Genomic DNA, 19,879 nt, shown 5'->3' on the forward strand with positions numbered 1-19,879 from the left:
CCGTATTTTGTTTGTCTATTCGTTCTTGTGTTAAAAATTGTAAATAGTTCTTGTCTATCGTGACCACGGCAACTGTTGAAACTGAACGTCATTGCACTGAATTAGCTACAACCAGTTCCTTTTATAGACGCTTATTTTTCCACGACATTTCAAGATGCTTGACACCTCATGTTTAGATCTTCACATTTATTTACTCGTCGTGCACATTGTTCTGCACTGGATGTTTTTAAGTTCAAAAAAATGGCTCTGAGCACTATGGGACTCAACTGCTGAGGTCATTAGTCCCCTAGAACTTAGAACTAGTTAAACCTAACTAACCTAAGGACATCACAAACATCCATGCCCGAGGCAGGATTCGAACCTGCGACCGTAGCGGTCTTGCGGTTCCAGACTGCAGCGCCTTTAACCGCACGGCCACTTCGGCCGGCGATGTTTTTAAGTCACTCATCGCGAAAACGCCGTAAGTAATGAAAGAAATGTTCACGACTTGTAAATAAATGTGAATATCTAAGGATAGGGTGAACATAAAATGAATGTACCCCAAAAAAGCGAGTTTTGAGGCAAAATTTGTTGGTGTGGCGTATCGGGAAAAGGGTGCCAGTCACGACGGTGTGTTAGCTCCTAAACATTAACGTCACTGGCACTAAAGTCTTCTTGACTTTTGGCATTAGGAGCGCCATTGTCGCGCCACGCGACGAGCTGGACCGCGAGCTTAAGTAAGCATGTGAATCAGGCCCGCGGTTCACCAAAGATCGCCCATGCCTGCTTTAAATGGATATCTTAACCGCTCATTGCTGGGAATTTCTGTTGAACGAATCGAGTCTCTCTCCGTCCTCCTCATGGGCATACGTTGACATGAAGCAGTCTTACCTTGTGGATCTGGACTTTGCTGATGACATCGTTCTTCTAGCAGAAACACCACAAAATTTACAACTAATGTCTGTCAAATTGGATGGAATAGCCAGCTCCGTAACGGTAAAAATGTAATGAGATAAGAAGCATAAGAAGTGGAAATGCATGTACTTAAATTATAGTGCAGCTGCAGCCGCTGCAAGATGTTGACCGATTTTCGTACCTCTGCAGCATCTTCTGTAATAACGAGCACGTAGATGAAGACATCAGTAGCATAATTTAGGGGAAAGCTTCTGCAGTCTTCCAACGAATGCAATCCACATGGCAGTTAGATTCTATTATGTCTACAAACTGTCAGCTGTACTCCTCTGTGAACATACCGATGACATTGTACCAAATGACGCCTGAAAAAGTCAGAAAAATGAGCACAGAAGCTCATTATCTTTCACCATCGAAGCCAGAGGCGAATTTTAAAGCTCAGCTATCATAACCAATTTTGAAATATTGACATACTGATATGAAGTGATCCAGGCAGCCTGCAAAAGATCGTTGCTGAAAGAAGACAAGCTTGTAAGGCATGTTCTAGGCACGAAACAGAGAAGGATCGCCAAATTTGCACTGTTGTGGAAACAAACGGATGGATACGGAAGTAGAGGGAGACCTTTTAACATCGGGAAACGAACGTTCGCAAAAAATCTTCAACGCATGGACATAAACTGGGAGGAAGTTGAAAACCTGGCAAGTGCTCGATATGGTACTTACATTGTAGTGACGAAGGCTAAGTAAGTAACTCAAAAGAAAAGGACTGTACAATAAATCGGTCTTCGGACAGTGTGCTGTATCTTTCGGTTTAGAGAATGATTTTTTATGTATATGAAATCCGGCTGCTTGGTGCAAAGTCTTTCTATCTGACTTGGGCGTCGATGGAGATGAGATGAACTGATTATACCAACCCAAACACCAGCATTCTCTCGGGAATCGAATCCGGGGCTCCGCGATCTAGAGGCAGCGTCGCCAACCACCAGAACACGAGTAGCGAACACTGTGCTTGCGTGTGTGTGTGCGTGCGTGCTTGCAGACGAAAGAATTGGAGGGCTGTTGCGATACCTTTAGTAGGTGATGATCACGAAGATTACGGATTAAGCGGTGATGCGTTATACTCCTGAAATGTACGGCAGTCATGCATGACGTAACCGGGTGACCCACAAACAGAGGTCGGAGCGTGTGAGCGGCGCGTGTCTGTCGGCCGAGACGCGCGACAGGTGGTGTGTACTGCGGCAGGGTGAGTGGCACACATGTTTGTTGTGCGCCGGCGGGTAGCCGCCGCTATAATTAAGGCACCGGCGCTAAATCTGGACACAGCAGTGCCGCCGCCTCTGCCGCCGCCCACCGCCGCCCGCACAAGCGCCGGCCAGTGTCTTTTCTGATCCCTGGCCGACTGCACTGGCCACCGCGACCACGCGTAGTTCATTACTCTGCTTTGTACCTGCTGCAGTGGCGGTATACGACGCCGTATGTTCTAGAAGCTCTCTTGTAGGCATTCAGCTCACATTACTGTCGTCATATTTGACGGGCTCTGACTTCACGTGAAGTGATAGCTTTGCCCGCTACCGACTAACATTCTCATAATCCCCTGCTCGTATCTCAGGTCGGACAGAAAAACTTAGGTACAAAGAACGTAACCGCGAAGAAACCATGGGTAACAGAAGTACTTCATTTGATCGATGAAAGAAGGAGTTACAAAAATGTTCAGAGAAATTCAGGAATACTGAAATACAAGTCACTGAGGATTGAAATAAACAAGAAGTGGAGGGAAGCTAAGACGAAATGGCTACATGCAAAATGTGAAGAAATCGGTAAAGATATGGTATTCAGAGGGACTTAACTCAACATATAGAAAGTCAAATCAACTTTCGGTGAAATTAAAAATAAGGTGGTAACATTAAGAGTGCAACGGGAATTGCACTGTTAAATGCAGAGGAGAGAGCGGATAGGTGGAAAGAGTACATTGAAGGCCTCTGCGAGGGGGAAGATTCATCTGATGTGCTAAAAGAAGAAACAGGAATCGATTTAGAAGAGTCAGGGGATCCGGTATTAGAAAGAATTTAAGAGAGCTTTGGAGGACGTCGAATCAAATAAGGCAGTTGAGATAGATAACATTTCATCAGCATTTCTAAAATTATTGGGAGAAGTGGCAACAAAACGACTGTTCACGTCTGTGTGTAGAATGTATGACAGGTGACATACCGTCTGACTTTCGAGAAAATATCATCCACACTGTTCCGAAGACAGCAAGAGCTGACAGGTGCGAAAATTATCGCACAGTCAGCTTAACAGCTCATGCATCCATGTTGCATACAAAGAATATAATACAGAAGAATAGAAAAGAAAATTGAGGATGTGTTAAATTCGGATCAGTTCAGCTTTAAGAAAGGTAAAGGCGCCAGAGAGGCAATTCTGACGTTGCGGTTGATAATGGAAGCAAGACTAAAGAAAAATCAAGAGACGTTCATAGAATTTGTCGACCTGGAAAAAAGCGTTCGATAGTGTCAAACGGTACAATATGTTCGAAATTCTGAGAAAAATATGGTTAAATTATAGGGAGACACGGGTAATATACAATATGTACAAGAGCCAAGAGAGAATAATAAGAGTGGACGACCAAGAACGAATTGCTCGGATTAAAAAAGGGTGTAAAACAGGGATGTAGTCTTTCGCCTCTACTGTTCACTCTGTACATCGAAGAAGCAATTATGGAAATAAAAGGAAGGTTCAGGAGTGGAATTAGAATTCAAGTTGAAAGGATATCAGTGATGCGATTTGCTGATGACAGTGCTATCCTGAGTCAAAATGAAGAAGAATTACAGGATCTGCTGAATGGAATGAACAATCTAATGACTACAGAAGTAGATGAAGTTAAGGCTTTCTGCTACCTAGGCAACCCATGACGGACGGAGCAAGGAGGACATCAAAAGCAAACTAACACTGGCAACAAGGGCATTCCTGGCCAAGAGAAGTCTACTAGTATCAGACATACGCCTTAATCTGAGGAAGAAATTTCTGAGAATGTACGTTTGAAGCACAACGTCGTATGGTAGTGAAACATGGATTGAGGGAAATCCGGAACAGAAGAGAACCGAAGCATTATAGATGTGGTGCTACAGCCGAATGTTGAAAATTAGGTGGACTGGAATGAAAAGGTTCTGCGCAGAATCTGAGTGGAAAGGAATATGTGGAAAACACTGACAAGGAGAAAGGCAAAGATGATAGAATGACTTTCAAGGTACTAGAGGGACCTATAGAGGGCAAAGACTGCAGAGGAAGATAGAGAATGGAATACATCTAGCAGATAATTGAGGACTTAGTGGTTGGCACAGGAGAGGAATTCGTGGCGGGCTCCATCAAACCAGTCAGAATACTGATGAGTCAAAAATATCCCAAGTAAACCTCGTATCCAGTAGACTGAACATTTGACGCTGCAGTAGAGTAATGGTTGTTAGCAAAAGCTCGTCCATGTGGGATGTCAAACGAGATGTGGGATATTAAACGAGATTCCTAATTTGGTTGGGGATTTATTTACAGGGATGACTCAGCATAGGAGTATTTGTCTCGGATGTAAAGTCATCAACAAATGTAGATGTACCTTGAGGCGTCTCCCAAGGAAGTGCTACGAGTTAATGACCTGGTAGACACTACTAATCGTTTTTGAAAGTTGTCGTGTTGCCAAACTGAAGTATGTGACCTTTTAAGCTGTTAGAAAATAGGTTATTACCTCCAAGCTCACTTAAAAATTACCTCACGAGTTTGAGCGCGTGACTGATTAATTCGCTAAACACTTTTTTCAGGATAAATAACAATTCCAGTTCAGCATTCTGAACGTCATGATACCTTATTAAATATGTCAATGAGTCATCATTGTTGTTGTTGTTGTTGTTGTTGTTGTTGTTGTGGTCTTCAGTCCTGAGACTGGTTTGATGCAGCTCCCCGTGCTACTCTATCCTGTGCAAGCTTCTTTATCTCCCAGTACCTACTGCAGCCTACATCCTTCTGAATCTGCTTAGTTTATTCATCTCTTGGCCTCCCTCTACGATTTTTACCCTCCACGCTGCCCTCCAATACTAAATTGGTGATCCCTCGATGTCTCAGAACATGTCCTACCAACCGATCCCTTCTTCTAGTCAAGTTGTACCACAAGCTCCTCTTCTCCCCAATTCTGTTCAATACCTCCTCATTAGTTATGTGATCAACCCATATAATCTTCAGCATTATTCTGTAGCACCACATTTTGAAAGCTTCTACTCTCTTCTTGTCTAAACTATTTATCGTCCATGTTTCACTTCCATACATGGCTACACTCCATACAAATACTTTCAGAAATGACTTCCTGACACTTAAATCTATACTCGATGTTAACAAATTCCTCTTCTTCAGAAACGCTTTCCTTGCCGTTGCCAGTCTACATTTTATATCCTCTCTACTTCCACCATCATCAGTTATTTTGCTCCCCAAATAGCAAAACTCCTTTACTACTTTAAGCGTCTCATTTCCTAATTGAATTCCCTCAGCATCACCCGACTTAATTCGATTACATTCCATGATCCTCGTTTTGCTTTTGTTGATGTTCATCTTATATCCTCCTTTCTAGACACTGTCCATTCTGTCCAACTGCTCTTTCAAGTCCTTTGCTGTCTCTGACAGAATTACAATGTCATCGGCGAACCTCAAAGTTTTTATTTCTTCTCCATGGATTTTAATTCCTAATCCGAATTTTTCTTTTGTTTCCTTTACTGCTTGCTCAATATACAGATTGAATAACATCGGGAAGAGGCTACAACCCTGTCTCACTCCCTTCCCAACCACTGCTTCCCTTTCGTGTCCCTCGACTCTTATAACTGCCATTTGCTTTCTGTACAAATTGTAAATAGCCTTTCGCTCTCTGTATTTTACCCCTGCCACATTCAGAATTTGAAAGAGAGTATTCCAATCAACATTGTCAAAAGCTTTCTCTAAGTCTACAAATGCCAGAAATGTAGGTTTGCCTTTCTTTAATCTAGCTTCTAAGGTAAGTCGTAGGGTCAGTATTGCCTCACGTGTTCCAACATTTCTGCGAAATCCAAACTGACCTTCCCCGAGGTCGGCTTCTACCAGTTTTTCCATTCGTCAGTAAAGAATTCGCGTTAGTATTTTGCAGCTGTGACTTATTAAACTGATAGTTCGGTAATTTTCACATCTGTCAACACCTGCTTTCTTTGGGATTGGAATTATTATATTCTTCTTGAAGTCTGAGGGTATTTCGCCTGTCTCATACATGTTGCTCACCAGATGGTAGAGTTTTGTCAGGACTGGCTCTCTCAGGGTTGTCGGTAGTTCTAATGGAATGTTGTCTACTCCGGGGGCCTTGTTTCGATTCAGGTCTTTCAGTGCTCTGTCAAACTCTTCACGCAATATCATATCTCCCATTTCATCTTCATCTACATCTTCTTCCATTTCCATAACATTGTCCTCAAGTACATCGCCCTTGTATAGGCCCTCTATATACTCCTTCCACCTTTCTGCTTTCCCTTCTTTGCTTAGAACTGGGTTTCCATCAAAGCTCTTGATATTCATGCGAGTGGTCCTCCTTTCTCCAAAGGTCTCTTTAATTTCCGTAGGCAGTATCTATCTTACCCCTAGTGAGACGAGCCTCTACATCCTTACATTTGTCCTCTAGCCATCCCTGCTTAGCCATTTTGCACTTCCTGTCGATATCATTTTTGAGACGTTTGTATTCCTTTTTGCCTGATTCATTTACTGCATTTTTATATTTTTCTCCTTTCATCAATTAAATGCAATATTTCTTCTGTTACCCAAGGGTTTCTACTAGCCCTCGTCTTTTTGCCTATTTGATCCTCTGCTGCCTTCACTATTTCATCCCTCAAAGCTACCCATTCTTCTTCTATGGTATTTCTTTCCCCCATTCCTGTCAATTGTTCCCTTATGCTCTCCCTGAAACTCTGTACAATCTCTGGTTCTTTCAGTTTATCCAGGTCCCATCTCCTTAAATTCTCACCTTTTTGCAGTTTCTTCAGTTTTAATCTATAGTTCATAACCAATAGATTGTGGTCAGAGTCCACATCTGCCCCTGGAAATGTCTTACAATTTAAAACCTGATTCCTAAATCTGATACCTTTTAGTGTCTCCAGGGTTCTTCCATGTATACAAACTTCTTTCATGATTCTTAAACCAAGTTATGCTCTGCGCAAAATTCTACCAGACACCTTCCTCTTACATTTCTTAGCCCCAATCCATATTCACCTACTATGTTTCCTTCTCTCCCTTTTCCTACTGACGAATTCCAGTCACCCATGACTATTAAATTTTTGTCTCCCTTGACTACCCGAATAATTTCGTTTATCTTATTATACATTTCATCAATTTCTTCGTCATCTGCAGAGCTAGTTGGCATATAAACTTGTACTACTGTAGTAGGCGTGGGCTTCGTGTCTATCTTGGCCACAATAATACGTTCACTATGCTGTTTGTAGTAGCTTACGCTTACACCTATTTTCCTATTCATTATTAAACCTACTCCTGCATTACCCCTGTTTGATTTTGTGTTTATAACCCTGTATCTCCTGACCAGAAGTCTTGTTCCTCCTGCCACCGAACTTCACTAATTCCCACTATATCTAACTTTAACCTATCCATTTCCCTTTTTAAATTTTCTAACCTACCTGCCCGATTAAAGGATCTGACATTCCACGCTCCGATCCGTAGAACGCCAGTTTTCTTTCTCCTGATAACAACGTCCTCTTGAGTAGTCCCCGCCCGGAGATCCGAATGGGGGACCATTTTACCTCCGGAATATTTTACCCAAGAGGGCGCCATCATCATTTAATCATACAGTAAAGCTGCATGCCCTCGGGAAAAATTACGGCCGTAGTTTCCCCTTGCTTTCAGTCGTTCGCAGTACCAGCACAGCAAGGCCGTTTTGGTTAGTGTTGCAAGGCCAGATCAGTCAATCATGCAGACTGTTGCCCCTGCAACTACTGAAAAGGTTGCTGGCCCTCTTCAGGAACCACACGTATTTCTGGCCTCTCAACAGATACCCCTCCGTTGTGGTTGCATCTACGGTACGGCTATCTGTATCTTGAGGCACGCAAGCCTCCCCACCAACGGCAAGGTCCATGGTTCATGGGGGTTCATGAGTCATCATATCGTCACATAATAAAAAAGACTCGAAAAGACTTAATACATTATTATATAAACTGACTGTTTCTCGCGGCTGCGCTCGTGTGGCAGTAGTTTTGTTACGATGAATGATGGTGAGCAAGCTGTTGTACTTGCAATAACGTCAGCTGCACTCGGGTATCTACCTGATCGGGTAAGCCTAGTTCCAGATGTGCGCCAGAGCGGTGCGTAAATAGGGGCGTGGGCAGGAGCACGCATCTGAAGTAGCTATCCGTTATATAACTTCTGTATTACGCAAAAAATTCAATAATTTTTTAGCGTATGTTATGTTCAAAGGCGTAAAAAAGATGTTCATGTCCATAGTTCACCTTCTTAAGGATCCTTTATTCGCCTGTGTTGTTCCTTAGGGTTTAGTCTCCATACCAGCCTGGTGATGACAGAAGTAATGCCTCCGCATTTTTTATTTGATACTTCTTAAAGGTTTTTAAACCAAACAAACGTCATTAACATTCTCCATCTTTAATGTGTGTTTATGTCTCAACAGAGTCACCCTGGCGACGAACACATTTCTCTCAACGAGAGACCGGTTTGTTGATACCGTCATCGTAGATTGTCAGACTTTGTTGACGGAGCCACAACCTCACACCTGCTCGCACTGCTTCATAGCTTTCAAAGTGAAGTCCTCGAAGGTGTTCTTTAAGTTTTTGGGAACAGATGAAAATGGGTGACGGTGAACCAAAGGCGTCGAATTATTGCAGATGTCGCAGCACACATGTGTGGTTTGACATTTTCACGTGAAGGAAAGGGTGTTCCGAAACTCGATTACAGCGCGCTTTTTTCTGAAGCGCCGACGTAATTACTTTGCACACCGCCGTGTTACACGCTTCAGTTCGAAGCCCTCTAGCGGCAGAGGCTGTAAATATTTCCACATGGAAAAATAAAGATGTAGAATGTTAATAACGTTTAATTTAGAAAGATTTAAGTGGACCTGGACGTGAAATGACTGAAATCTTCGAAAACATTTTTGTCACCTTCTGAAAGACAATTTTATCATGTTTCAAAAAATGTATTTTTTATCTACTTTTCAGTTGTTATTTTGGTCTTAAACGCTCTTTGAACAAATGTTTGCAAACCACCCACGCTCATGTGACAGGCAAGGAATATCACCATAAACATTTCTTGCCTGCCACAGTCATGGAAACAATAAAGCCAATATACAAGGACCTTGCAGATCCAAAATTACTTAGCAAATTGTCTACATGGCCGTACACAAAACCCTAATGAAAGTTTCAACAGCTGTGTGTGTCAACGAGTACCAAAAACAGTGTTTGTTGGATAGACAGTACTCAAAATTGGTGTGATAGATGCTCTCATGTGTTTCAATGATGGTGTAATCAGTAGGACAAAAGTAATGGACAAATTAGGTATCCAGCCAGGAAATAATATGATAACTGCTCTGGCTGCCATAGATTGTCAGCGACTAGTTGAATGTGAAAGGGCTGTGGAAGCCACCACTAGAGAGTCCAGAGTAAGGAAAAGGCTCCTGAAGAAGTCTACAGAGAATAAAGAAGCAGCTGGCCAGCAAGATCAAGCTGCTGGAATGTTCTGAAAGGGACATACGGCGAGTCAAAAACACTGTGAACATTCTTTTCTCGTTTTCTCGAAACTACATTTTCAGAACATCAGGTGCAGGTAACTTCACAATGGTTTTATCCATTTCTCTCAAGTGAAGAATGGGATAGTATCTTTGTATTATGCCTAATACATCGCAGAAATGATCTATGTATGTCATTCTGTATATAATTTTAGCGGTATTTTTTAGACAAATTATTAATGTGGTATAATAAGGATTTTTCTGTTTCCTCACATGTACTCCAAACTACAAAACGGGAGGCATAATGTGTTCCTATGAATGTTGACAGCAGCCTGTCACAGTTTGAATGCTATTAGACCGATGATGGACCAGAAAATGGCACCAGACTGGAAACGTGTTATAAAAACATCTATTAGGGAAAATACTGTAATTCTTAAAGTATAACAGATATTTCAATAAATTTCCTTTTACAGCTTGAGTTTATGTCATTCATTGTTGGTAAAAAACCACAACTTCCTCCGCATTGTAGATCAAAAGTAATCTGCACTGAGAGCGCGATGTAAAAATGCCGCCCTTTCTCGTCCAAGTCCCCTTAAGAGTTTTCACATAAAATATTCGGAGGCATTACTTTTGAGCACACTCTTATAGTAAGTGTAGAACTTTAAATTACGCCTTTTTTCCGTGATCCGATTTTGATGAAATGTAGCGTTTCTGTATTTATTCAATTGTACATGTGATGCTAGGCGTAATAGTAGTGCATGCAGAAAAAAAACAGCTCTCTCTTTTAACCTGTATGACGGAACGCCAGTATGAACTCTTGGACAGAAACGTTTAAGTGATTGTGTGCTGCGACACCTCCTCACTAGACAGCCACTGCACTGCATTAGAAATGTAGCACATTGATACATCATTTATAGCTGCTTGTCAGTAACCTTTCCCCCCCAAAACATTTCCAGAATTTTTTTTTTCCTGGAAATAACTCGGAATACTTTTAATAACAGCGATATAAAGACGACGCTTCCACAGTCGCTTGGTCGTAAACATACTTCTCTAGTGTCTTGTCCTTCGGGCACAGAAGTTGCCTGGTGATTTTTGTGGGTGTTATTTGATACATTGTGCTTGGTACCTCGTCACAGAAGCAAGTAGTTTCTATGCCCACGTGTGTTTGACAGAAACCGTTCATGAAGATATGGTATAGTCAATGTAAAATAAACTCTGTAAAGACGTCATAAAGCCTAATATTGGATCGGTGAACTGGCGATAACATTAGAAAATGTATGTGTAGGACAACATGAAACATGCAGAAGATGTTCTGCAAGTGGTGATGATATCTGATAAGAATCCCGATGTAAATCGTGCTTTACAATTATTGAAGATACGTGGGAAGATCAAGAATAAGGTGTTGAAACTGTAACAGTCGACAGCAGTCTGAGCCTGACACGTGAAGATCATTCGCTCATGTTATGAAACTTCCTGCCCGATTGAAAGTGTTTTCCGAAAACCGGAATCTTGCGTATCTGGGGCTATGCTCTTACCGAATCCGCTGTTCGCATTCATATCCTTATTTGGCATTCAATTTCAACCTTCCGTGAAGTTTCAAGGCAGCACACACTCCGGTGAAAGATTCTTTTTACATTCGCTCGTGGTGCGTCTGAGGGTGGTAGTCACTGACCGTGGAGCCAAAAACCATATGCCTGTCACTTATTTTCGAACTCACTAATTCCTCTGTAAGAGAATGGCGTGTTAACAACTGCTCGTCGACTTCCAATTAACTGCATTTCTCTCAGAAGTTTCCTGGCAGTCAGTCACTCTCTTTCTCAGCGGGATGTCGCCTGACAGGTCCCAGCTGCCGCCCGCTCCTGTCTTGTGGGACACGGTGTGAGTCACGGCCGAGACAGGAGACTTTTACGTCGGACGGCGGCAGCCGCAGCAGCCTCTGTGAGCCGAGTTCTGCTCGGGCGGCTTTTGTCTTCCGCACGCCGCGCCGCCTGCTGCGTTCTCGCATGTAATTTGCATGCTGGGCAATGAGATTATACTCGTCCCTCTTCCTGCACCGCGCTTTTTCTTTTCGTCTGCCGCTGAAACCCCTAGCTGGCATCGTCTTGGGCTGAGACGCCGCAGCGTCAGCAGGCTAAATCTGTCCCGCTACGCTGCGCTACTGTCTCCACAAGGAACCATTTCTACACTGCCGTTCTAGGTATTACGTATATTCAGAGAAGATGGTCACCGGTTAAATATGTACAAAGCAGGTTCTGGAAAGAAAAAAACCTTAATGAAAACAACTTCCATTGCCAGCGACCAAATGGACCTAGTCTGCCGCGGAAATCGAGGAAAAATTGCTGTGCGTCGACGAATCATACAGAAGAAACTTTTTGGTCCTGTGTGACATACACACTCCAAAGAAGAACCATCCACATCAGATATGCACAGACTGTGGGCCGCATGCGACCAGCCCTTCTCCGTTCCTTCTTGTGATTTTTTTTCTCCTCCCGGAAAGGAGAGAGCGTGCCCTTATAAAGCTTAGTTCTTTTGAGTCCTGTCCATCTGGCATTGGAGAAGGGGATTCCAATTGCAAATAATAACTTGGTCTCATGGCACTTTTTTTTTACGTCGTCACGGGTACGTGGTACTAGCAGTTCTGTACGCCCCTGAACTACATGATCACTTCGACTGGTTAGAAATCGCATTGTATACCCAAACGAAGTCTATCATTTTATGTTTATGTAATGATTACTAGTGAGGAATAATGAATATTTAGTTACATGTGCATTGGTGGGAACTGCATGATTACACTTACGTCTGCGGCCGTGCTGTGAAAATGACAGTGGTGGTCCGAAACTACTCACAGCAAAGACATGACGACGGATATTGGAAGAAAAAAAAGTTTAAAACCCAAGTTGCTGGTCCTCTCCTCCATCAGTATGTTGGAGCTTCACATATTTCCTTAGTGTTTTGCACTCCCGAATATCATATGGAAAAAATAAACTCCTAAATCTTTCTGTGAAAGCTCTGATTTCTCTTAGGCTGTCATGGTGATCATTTCGCCCTATGTAGGTGTGAGTCCACAAAATATTTTGGTATACAGAGCAGAAAGTTAGCAAATGCAATTGAGCAAAAAGATCTCACTGCAACGAAAAATGCCTTTATTTTAATGACTGGCAAGCCAACGCGATAACCATATCCTTGAAACTCTCTCACCTGTTTCGTGATAGTAAAAACTAAGCCGAGTGTAGGCAACCTCTTCCATGTATTTGTTGCGCCTTTTCGTGGTATTCACCTGTTTGTGGAGTTTCTCATATCGAAAGCTGTTGTGCTTGTTCCAATAGCCGACATGCAAATAGCAGTAGGTCTTTAGAACCAGCATGCCAAACTCATTACTGATTAAAAATTTGGCAGCAAAGACAAAGATGATTACATATCGCGATATTTGTACTGGAGGCAATACTTCAAACATTTCTTATCAGTAGAAATCTTTCAATGAAAACGCTTTATTATAAAAATAGGAGCGAAGTTAATTTTTCTAAACTGTTTTTGAACTCAATAATTCCATGTTACATAACTGTATGCTGGCAAAGAGCATCAGCAGTGCTGCTATGTGGCAGCAAACAAATACACCCTTATGGACAGTTATCCCGTCTTCATAAATATCGACTGACTTTACGTGTTCTAATAAAATTGAAATTCTGCAGAAATTATTCTTTTAGTCACGTAGAGCTTGCCAGTGTGTAACGTAACACTTCTGAATCTCAGTTCATCTTCCTTATGTGAAACAAATGATGACTTGGATAGTAAAAGAAAATCTTAAAATAATAAGTCAAGACCGCAGTTAAACTCAAAAAGACAACATCAGCAAAGAACCAGGCTCGACTTTAACAGTGAGATAATTAATGATATAGCGGCAAGATCGTTCGGTCAGATAAAGCTCGAAACAATTCGGAAAGAAACTCCGTAATAGCTGCTTAGAAGAAGAGAAAAATTCTAAAGATTAGGATATCCAGAAATGTTGATTGTAAATAAGAAATGCCGTAATATTTAAATATTTCTGCTATCGTCGTAGCGTATTTATTACTTAAAACAATACATTACTAGAATGGCGCGAGTGTGCGCTTGTGTATGTGTGTATTAGACTCAAGACAACGGAACAAGATGAGTGCGCTAATGAACATTCGATAATTTTAGTTGATCGTATAAAAAATTGAGAAGTACGTAGATATAAATGTGACACGAAGAGCGTCGCATTAATAAATCAATTATTTGGGAGATAAAACGAAGCGGATGAGTGCTTATTTAATTAGTGTTCTGTATCTCAGTCAGTAAAAACGGAATCCTTATAGGATCATTTTGCTATCCATCTGTCTGTTTGTCTGTCCGACTGTTAAAGACCTTTTCTCTCAGGAATTAGTGGACGTATCAAGTTAAAATTTTTCCCGTACTAATGTCTACAATCCTTTGGCGGTGTAAAAAAGTTAAGCTCGTAAGTGAATGCAATCAGAGGACATGTAGAACCATGGAATTTGGCAGTAAGAATGGTTTTATAGTACAAGTAAAGGAAAAAAAATTAGACAATTGTTAATTTGTAATTCTATCACACGAAATGAATATTTATGTTGCCGTTTGTTTTCCGACTTCAAAATTGAAATTGAAAGATTCTCGAAAGTCTTGGAATCCCTGGGACCGATACCTTACCGGTATCAATGTCGACAGCAGGCAAAAATTGTCGAGATCTTCGATTCCCGGAATGGATGAACTATCTGTATGCATAACCGGGATGGGTGAACTGTCTGTATACATAATTAAGTTTGTATAGAACCTTCAGTGCACGATATCTACTCGCACCTGGCCATTTTTATAATTATATGGAAATGCAATAGCCCGCATCTCGTGGTCGTGCGGTAGTGTTCTCGCTTCCCACGCCCGGGTTCCCGGGTTCGATTCCCGGCGGGGTCGGGGATTTTCTCTGCCTCGTGATGGCTGGGTGTTGTGTGCTGTCCTTAGGTTAGTTAGGTTTAATTAGTTCTAAGTTCTAGGCGACTGATGACCTCAGCAGTTGAGTCGCATAGTGCTCAGAGCCATTTTTTTGGAAATGCAATATTGTCCACGAACATGGCCAAGCAGAACTTAGTCTGTTTTCTGAATGGCGAGACATGTACCTTTTTGTTCTGCTAGATGTAAAGAGTTTCACAGACCTGTTGCCAACAACAGGTGTCGTCGCAGGAAGTAGTAAAGCCACTGCTGCTGGCTATTATTTCGCGGCGTCGGCGTGCGGCGAAGGCCAGGGTGTGGTGAGCGAACTCCGTTCTGTAGAGAGACGAGAAATTGTCTGTGCAGCCATCGCAGACAGGGAACTTACCACCCCCAGGGCCTACTGTTCTACGTACGATTCGTAGGTTATGCTTCATAGCAGAGCATAAAATTGAGTTGCTTTGTGTCTGCTTTATCAAATATAAAATTCGCTGAAAACGTTGCTATTCGCCGTGAAAATGAAGAAGAATTACAGGACCTGTTGGATGGAATCAACAGTCTTACAAAATATGGATTAAGAGTAAACTGAAGAAAGACGAAAGCAGTAGGGAGTAGCAGAAATGCGACTAACAATAAACTCCAATCAAAACTGTTGACCACAAAGCAGACGAAATTAAGGAATTCTGCTACACTGGAAGCACGTGATAAGCGAAGCAAAGTGGATACGAACACTGAAATAGCAGAGTTAAGAAAATGGCTCTGAGCACTATGGGTCTTAACTTCTGAGGTCATTGATCCCCTAGAACTTAGAACTACTTAAACCTAACTAACCTAAGGACATCACACATATCCATGCCCGAGGGAGGATTCGAACCTAACGTAGGCCCTAATCTGAGGAAGAAATTTCTGAGAAAGCTCGTTTGGAGCACAGCGTTGTATGGTTGTGAAACATGGACTGTGGGAAAACTGGAGCGGAAGAGAAGCGAAGCATATGAGATGCGTTTTTATAGAAGAATGTTGAAAATTAGGTGGACTGATAAGGTAACAGAGTCGGCGTAGAAAGGAACAACTGAAAAACACTGACATGTGGTGGGACATCACCACTAATTTGGTGCTAGAGGGAACGTCAGAGGGTAAAAACTGTAGGGGAAGACAGAGATTGGAGCACATCCAACAAATAATTGAGGGCGTAGGTTGCTATTCTAAGACGGAGAGGACGGCTCTGAAGAGAAGTTCGTGGCGGGTCGCATCAAACTAGTTAGGAGACTGATGACTCAATAATAATAATAATTCGCTAGTCACTTGTATGTTGATCATATTCGTTATAGTTTTGTGCCTTAGCAGTCCATTGGTAACGGTGCAATTAAGATACGAGTATACTTTGTTGTAATTGGGTACAAACAAGTATTGCCCAAATACCGAACGTTTCGCGGTAATCTTTTTTAGCAATGTTTGCAGTTTTACTCTGAGGATGTATTCAGAGTGTCATACTGTAAGAAGTAAAGATTATAACGATAACTTAATAAACCTCTCACTGAGAGCGGGTAGTGCTACCGACATATAGCTATCCAAAGACATATGATTTCCATCGAAGAATTACATTCAGAGCACTTCCTCTACATTATATTTTCCTCCTCCTCTTCCTTCTACTTATTCTTCTTCTGGTACTACTACCATTATTACTATTACTAGGGCCAGAGAATGTAAATCAAATTTCTGTTTCGTGCTTATGGCGCGACTTGCCATGCGTTCGTAGGAACCCATTCGCAATGGCAGCATTCCGCTGCAGCTACGAATTTTGACAGTTTGCGGGAAATGACTCTTTATTGACACTATACAGTGAAACAATTGCTCTTTCGTTCGAATTCGTTTCACATTGCCTGTCAAAGAAAATGATAGCCCACTGATCTATTTCGCTAAAAAGCATTAATTCAGGGCTACAAATTATTAACAGAAAGCAAAAATGATACGAAATTTTAGTTTGTTTTTAAGCCTATACACACTGTTCTGCAATCTCGTAACATGAAATCCTTTTTTAAAAAACTGGCCAAGTGCGACAAGGACTTACGCTCGTGTGAGTGCCGTACAAACTTAATTGTGCATGCAGATAGTACATTCACCCTGGGAATCGAGAATCTCGATGATTTTTACCTGTTACGGATTTCGACACTGGCAAGATATTTATCCAAGGAATTTCGAGACTGTTTTAATTGTAAGTTTTAAGTTTTGATTTTTTGTGTAATTTCTTGTTTGGTTTTGTGGTTAATGATAAGAATGGGTCTTAACATACGGACAGGCAGTCAGATAAGAAGTATAATTAGAAACTAACAATTTTCTGATTTTTTTTTTGTTTACTTGTACTCAGAAAGCTTACTTCCAGCCAAATATCGTTATTCTAGGTGAATAGGAAGTAACCTATAGGTTTTTATAAGTGAGTTTGCTAGTATATAAATATGTGACACAACTGACCGTATCTTTTGACTGCATTGACTTAGAAGCTTACCTTTTGTAAATTGCCAAAGAGCTGTAGACCTTAGTATGTGACGTAAATTTCAACTCGATAAGGGTACCAGTTCCTGAGGAAAAGGGATTTTAACAGTCGAACGGACAGACAGATGGACAACAAAGTTCCTTTTTTACCGATTGAGGTACGGAATTCTAAAAGCAGTTATTTTCACCCAAAACAGCCACGAGAAACATTAAAATTGCGTGAGATCTTCCCCCTTTCGTAGCAACCCATAAACCTTTTATTACGAGTGAGAAATCAATGTTAGACGAATAGTTCAAATGGCTCTGAGCACTATGGGACTTAACATCTGAGGTCATCAGTCCCCTAGAAGTCAGAACTACTTAAACCTAACTAACCTAAGGACATCACACACATCCATGCCCCAGGTAGGATTCGAACCTGCGACCGTAGCGGTCTCGCGGTTCCGGACTGAAGTGCCTATAACCGCTCGGCCACACCGGCCGGCAGGCGAATAGTGTCAATAAGTTATTATGGTTTCTGATGATATGCTGTAATCTAAAAGTTGTACACACAATACTAGATAAATATGTGAATTGGTGTACTTCGAAACGCACACAAATCTTTGACTGAAGACTGTTGACTGAATACCGGTGCTCCTTTTCTTTATGTTTCCATTTGTTTAATATCAACTGTAGCAAGTGGATTAGGTACGTTTTATCGTATACCTGTACTGAGTAGCGGCGCAGAAGAGTCAGTGATTCGTTTTTAATAACCTCAAGTGTACTTTAGTGGCACTCGGTGATACTTTTTTGAAGTGGTCTTTAGCAGATGAACTGCATTACCATTCCTGGATTAGCAAATAAAATAAAGATAGGGTGCTACGTAAAAAATGCGCTCTGTTGTTTATTAATGCATAACGAAGAAAGTTAAGAAATAAGCAGTCTTGATGGTTAATGTCTCTTTCGTAGTTAAACAAAATTTCCTTGATATTTTCTTTTTTTTTTTTTTTTTTTCTTTCTTCTGTACAGATAGTTAAAATGGGACACCCTGTATGATTTTGTGTGTGTGTGTGTGTGTGTGTGTTTGTGTGTGTGTGTGTGTATGTGTTGGACGATGGTGCAACAGCATGCATTGTGGATGTTGTCGGCAGGTGGCAGACCGGCGTAGGCGTGGACGGCGCGGCAGGTTGGCAGCGCTAGTGCGCGTGCGCGCAGAGGGGGCGTGTCGCGAGTTGTGCTGTGGCGGCTCGTCTGCCCCGCGGCTTCAGCAGCGGCCGGCGGTCGCCCGCGGCGCTTCTGGACGCTCCACGGAAGGACACCCGCGCTCGCCAAAAAGGTACCGTAGCCCACAGCACGTCCAAATTGTTCACTGAGTGCTGTTCCGCAGGCGCGTGCACCGTTCCACTTGCAGTATTTCCCCGCGCCTTGTCACAGCAACATTTCCAAACTTCGGGATTTTCCTTTTTGCCCCCACCGCAGGCGAGAGAGCTGACTTTTTACGCGAGTACCTTCTGTATTACTACTGGCGTCCATTATTGTTTATTCCAAGTCTGTGCTCTCGAGAAATGATGAATTTGCCTTTAATTTCTGTGTTCCCGCTGTTTGTAATAATTATTACAATTTAATCTTATTAAAATATTCCGAGCTGTTATACCGTAGTAGAATGAATTTCTTGGAGAAACCCAACGTTTCGGCCCATTCCCGGTGGGTATTATCAAGGGGGGGGGGGGGGGTTGTAGCTCCTCGGAAGCTGCGCTGCACATCCTATGCTCGCTATCTGCCAGTCCGTCACTAGCAAGCCAGGGTTTGTTCGGTTTCATTGAGAGATTTATTCCATTACCGATATGTGTGGTGTTGGAGTTCATTTCTAATGTATCTGCTTGGTTTGTCCATTCATCGTTGGACTCGAACCTCCGCCGGGACCAGCCGCACAGCCCATGACTGCAGCGGCTGAGACCGCTCGGCTAATCCCGCACGGCCACGAAAGGTACCTGTGCGATGTCGTCTTTACGTTGCATGTGTCGGTCGGGTCAAAACAGTAGTTGTGAGTGCATTATGTCATAGCAAAGTGGATTCGAATGTGGACAACGTTTTGCTGCTCGTATGGTGGGTGCTTCCGTAACCAAGGGAGGCGAAGTGTTCGGTGTTTCAAGAGGCACCTATCGAAGGTTCATACCGCTTACAGGGAAAGCGGTAAAACGTCATCCGATAAGTTGCAAAGCGGACAAATGTGTGTGTTGAGTGGTCGTTTGAAGAGGATAGTGACGAAAATAAGAGAATGGCACATGAAAATGTCATCGCAGAACTGAAGTCGCACTCGCGAACCCTGTCAGCACGAAAACAACACTAAGGGTGCTTCGTAAGAGACTGTTTCAGGTCTGGCAGGAATGACAGACCACTCATCATACAGTTCCGCACTGTCGCCTGATAAACAAAGTAAGAGCCTACGGAATATCAGACCAGCTGTGTGGCTGGATTGAAGAGTTTTTAGCAAACAGAACACAGCATGTTGTTATCAATGGAGAGACGTCTACAGACGTTAAAGTAACCTCTGGCGTGCCACAGGGGAGTGTTATGGGACCATTGCTTTTCACAATATATATAAATGACCTAGTAGATAGTGTCGGAAGTTCCATGCGGCTTTTCGCGGATGATGCTGTAGTATACAGAGAAGTTGCAGCATTAGAAAATTGTAGCGAAATGCAGGAAGATCTGCAGAGGATAGGCACTTGGTGCAGGGAGTGGCAACTGACCCTTAACATAGACAAATGTAATGTATTGCGAATACTTAGAAAGAAGGATCCTTTATTGTATGATTATATGATAGCGGTA

General features: G+C 42.3%; 1 long non-coding RNA gene across 2 annotated transcripts in view; it reads left to right on the forward strand.

Annotated features, from left to right (window-relative positions):
* Nucleotides 1-19,879, forward strand: part of LOC126473941 (uncharacterized) — a 1,011,672-nt gene that overhangs the window by 463,988 nt on the left and 527,805 nt on the right. For both annotated transcript variants that reach the window (XR_007586542.1, XR_007586540.1), the window contains exon 2: nucleotides 18,199-18,383. This is a non-coding gene — a long non-coding RNA (uncharacterized LOC126473941). The remainder of the gene's footprint in view (nucleotides 1-18,198; nucleotides 18,384-19,879) is intronic.

Source organism: Schistocerca serialis, chromosome 4, assembly GCF_023864345.2.
Source record: "Schistocerca serialis cubense isolate TAMUIC-IGC-003099 chromosome 4, iqSchSeri2.2, whole genome shotgun sequence".
NCBI lineage: Eukaryota > Metazoa > Arthropoda > Insecta > Orthoptera > Acrididae > Schistocerca > Schistocerca serialis.